Source organism: Notamacropus eugenii, chromosome 5, assembly GCF_028372415.1.
Source record: "Notamacropus eugenii isolate mMacEug1 chromosome 5, mMacEug1.pri_v2, whole genome shotgun sequence".
NCBI lineage: Eukaryota > Metazoa > Chordata > Mammalia > Diprotodontia > Macropodidae > Notamacropus > Notamacropus eugenii.
In genome coordinates this window covers 373,657,004-373,661,609 of record NC_092876.1, presented here as the reverse complement: position 1 = coordinate 373,661,609, position 4,606 = coordinate 373,657,004, and the positions used below count along the sequence as shown (strand labels likewise).

General features: G+C 37.6%; 1 pseudogene; it reads left to right on the top strand.

Moving 5' to 3' along the window:
• Nucleotides 1–630: 630 nt before the first annotated feature.
• LOC140509297 (casein kinase II subunit alpha pseudogene) lies at nt 631–1,474 on the top strand (annotated as a pseudogene).
• The last annotated feature ends 3,132 nt before the right edge of the window (nt 1,475–4,606 follow it).

Here is a 4,606-nt window from a genome sequence, read left to right as displayed (position 1 = left end):
TTACTCTTAAGTGACTGCATTAATTTTTTAAAAATGAATTCTTCCAAGGGATCTTTTTTCTCAGTGAAACAAAATTGAGGCATTGTTTGCTTAATGTGTCCCTTCAATATGTTGAAATTTATTCTTATTCTTACAAAAGCTTCAATTGAATTGATACTTTGTATGGTTCTTTTAGAATTACAGAAATAGAAAGGACCTTATTGATCATCTATTCTACCCACCTCATTGTACAGTTGATGAAACTTAGGTTGGTAGGCAGTGTGGAGTGCAAAGAGTATTGGATGACCACAGTCCTTAATACTAGAGAAAAAAGTTAGAGGGCTTGAGTTCAAATTCTGATCCTACCTCTCAGTTCCTATATGACCTTGGTAAAGCATTTATCTTTTCTTGGTTTGTGTTTCATCAATGCAAAATGATAAAGCTAATATTAGGTTTCTTGACTCCCAGTATGCCCTTTACAGTATCATGAGTATCCAACTATGAATTTTTCTGTTGTCAATTATATGAAAAAAATTAAACTAATAATGAAGAATCAAATTTACAGAAAAAATTAGACAATTAAATTTGAAAGTTAATTCAGTCAGGTCTAATGTAGATGGGCATGCATTTTGGGCTGCCCAGAGCCTGTCAGTAACACCTGCCTTGGTTTCTAAACACATAAACAACATAGACTTCAATTGTACCAGACGTTAACATTCTATTATATTCAATTTTATATGTGAGAAATTTTGAAGGTCATGGATTATTGTCATAGCATGGGGATTATGCATTATGTTAAAGCTCATAATGTCATGACCAATCACAAACACAGAAAGTAACTGTAACTAATAGACTGGGACTTGGCTGAGTTCTATCATCTTGACCAAGAAAATAATGTCTGAATGGCTTCATGGTATTTTAAAAGTCTTGTGCTTCTTGTAGACTACCAGATATACAATAAAAGTTTGGATAAAGTGTGGAGGTTGGTCCACATGATCTTTTGGAAGGAACCATTTTTCCATGGAGGGGACAATTATGATCAGTTGGTAAGGATAGCAAAGGTTCTGGAGACACAAGACTTACATGACTATATTGACAAGTACAACATTGAACTAGATCCATGTTTCAGTGATACCCTGGGCAGACACCCCTGTAAGCAGTGGAAGCATTTTGTTCCCAGTGAAAACTAGCACCTGGTCAGTCCAGAAGCCTTTGATTTCTTGGACAAACTGCTACAATATGGTCACCAGTCATGACTCACCCCAAGAGAGGCTGTGGAACCCCTTTATTTCTACCCAGTTGTGAAGGATCAAACTTGGATGGGCTCATCCAACATGCCAAGAGGCAGCACTCCTATTAGCACGCCAACATGACGTCAGGGATTATTTCAGGAGCAACTCCTTCACCACTTGGACCTCTAGCAGGCTCACCAGTGATTGCTGCCACCAACCCCTTAGGGATGACAGTTCCAGCTACCACAGGAGCTCAGCAGTAATGAAGGCCTCCTGAAGCCTAAGCAGAGCTGGGCAAGAGAGGGTGCCTGGCAGGGAAGGTGATAGAACACTTTGAAGGAGCCGTGTGTGAACAGTTGCTTGTGAATTTATAGCAGTTCAGTCATTATAAAAATTGTTAAAGGCTAGTTTTTTCTTTTTTCTTTTTCTCAAACTTTTTCAACTGAGAGGATTCCCTGACAAATTATCTGTAGATGGAATATTTCATGGATGATTTTCCTCCACCCCAACCCAATACCAACTCATCATTTCAAGAACAATAATGGACCAATCCTTTCCTGGCTGTTGCATTTAGCTGAAAATCTCTTTTAGTTCCCACCATTACTCCTCCAGCAGCCCATATCTTGGGAAATCTGTTATCTTTGTGCCCTTCTCCAGAGATTACAAAAACACAGCTTTTCCAGGGAATCATAAAGGAAAGGGAAAAAGGAAGAAGGCCCAGTTCTTAACAGTAATATATTGGTCACTTTAACACTCAACTTCAGAGGAACTGGAATCCAGTACAATATACTGGCCCAACCAGTGTAATGCAGCCACATAGAGGTTGAAAGTTTACCCAAAGTATGCACAGGTCTTAAAAACCCTCAATTCAATATGAATCATGTCTTACTGACCTAACCTAAATCCAGCTCACTTGTATTTAATTTTAGTTAAAAGTTTAGTTTGAAAATTAAACATTTGCCCTTCTTTCTTCCCCCATAATTCTCCAAGTTTCTTACTTTATTTCCCTTCTCATCAAGATTCCCTAACACAGTTTACTATATTACAGGTAAGATCTTTTTTTTCATATAGCAGATGGGGATGGGGAAGACAGGGAGAAAACTTCTCTCATTTTTTCCTTGCAATTTTTCATTAAATTTGTTAACTGGCATAAACTCTTGCCTTTAAAAAGCAACAAAAAAACCCCTAAAATGTTATTTATACCAGTTTCATGCTAGTGGATATTACAGAACTAGAGTTGATGGGACATCAGATCACATCATGTAGCATTCTGAGGTTTTTCTCCCCATTTGCCCCTTTCCCTCATGTTCCATTCAGTGAAAACACCTGTGACCTTAATCTCATAAGCATACACTGAGGGACAGGAGCAAAGCAAAGTTTCATGAAATGAAAGTGAAGCAGTAGTTCTGTATTTTACCAGTGACAACAATACATCCTTGTTTCATCCCTCTCCCCATTCCTTGATATGTGTATGTTTGTATACACAGCTTTGTCCTTCCTATGTGAAAGATCTAGTGTTGGAATTCTTTGCTATAAATAAACACTTGGTTTTATCTTTTAAAAAAGAATAAGTTAATTCAATGTTAGTGTAGATAATTATGGAAGTTTCTATTTGAAGTTGAGCTTTACCCCTGCTGAATAAATTAAATAACATTTTAGAGTATACAGTCAACTCTTATTGCCAGGAGATATATGCTATAGGTTATATATAGTTAGAGTTGGAGCCAAGATGGTGGAGTAAAAGCATGGACCCCCTGAGCTCTCCCTCCAAACACCTCCAAATATCATTTAAAAATTACTCTAAATAAATTCTAGAGCTCAGAACTGACAAAAAGACAGAGGGAAACAAATTTCTAGCCCAAGATAACTTGGAAAGTCGTCAGGAAAGATCTGTCACATCAGGGTGAGAATGGAGCACAGGTCAGTACAGGTCACACCAGCACAGCCTGAGTCACAGTAAACCAGGAGCAGACTTTGGGAGTGATTGAATCAACAACATCAGTGACTGCTTCCAGAGCTCTCAGCCTACACACATGAAGAGAATTAACAGGCTGTTCAGAAAGAGATTACAGGGGTGTTTTTGTTAGCACTGAGGCAGGACTCTTTGCCCATACTTAGATCTAGGTGGCAGTCCTGGAGCAAGGAGGAGCACTAGCACAGCAAAACCTGTGGCTACAGTAGAGGGGGAGCCCTACTTACAATTACAGGGCAGAAAAAGAGTGCTTGTAGTTACTCACTGACCAGAGCACAGGCCAGGAGAGTAGACACACCTCTCCTTAGGTCATATGATCTTGGAAAAACTGAAAACTTACAGATCCCTAAAAGTATCTCTGAAAATATCTGCACAAAACCCCAGAAGCTTGGGACAATATGCCATCAACTCTGGAAGCAGAGTCCTACTTTAAAAAAAGGGTTAAAAGTCAACTAATAGACTACGGAAAGGAACAAATAATGGGAGGAAAAACCTCTGACTATTGAAAATTCTGTGGTGACAAGGCATATCAAAACACACAGAAGAAGACAACAAAATCAAAGGTCCTACATCCAAAGCCTCCAAAAAATATTTGAATTGGTCTCAGGCTCAAAAAGGATTTTGAAAATCAAATAAGAAAAATTAGGAAAAGAAATGAGGGTTATGTGAGAAACTCATGAAAAATGAGCCAACAACTTGGAAAAGGAGACCAAAAAAAAGACTGAAGATAATTACACTTTGAAAAACAGACTAGGTCAAATGGTAAAAGAGGAACAAAAAGCTAATGAGGAGAAGAATGTCTTAAAAAGCAATATTGACCAAATAGAAAAAAAGACGCAAAAATTCACTGATGCGCCTTAAAAAGTAGAATGGAGCAAATGGAAGCTAATGACTATATGAGAAATCAAAAAATAATAAGACAAAATCAAAACAATGAAAAAAGTAGAAGATGATGTGAAATATCTCATTGGAAAAACAACTGACCTGGAAAATACATCCAGGAGAGATAATTGCAAAATTTTTGGACTACCTGAAACCCATGATAAAAAAGGAGCCTAGACATGATCTTTCAAGAAATTATCAAGGTTACAACTGGGACAAAGAAATACAGGTAATGGCGTATAGAAATCTATCTTGCCCTACAAGAAAAAAGAGAAGATGGGGATAAGGAAGGGAGGGATGTGATAGAAAGGGGGGGAGATTGGAGGAAGGGGTAATCAGAATGCATGGTGGGTGGGGGAGGGGAGAGATGGGAAGAAAATTTGGAACTCAAAATTTTGTGGAAATGAATGTTGAAAACTAAAAATAAATAAATAAACATTAAAAAAAGTTATCAAGGAAAAATGCCCTAATATACTACAACCAGAGAATAAAATAGAAATTGAAAGAATCCACCAGTAACTTTCTGAAAGAGATTGCAAAA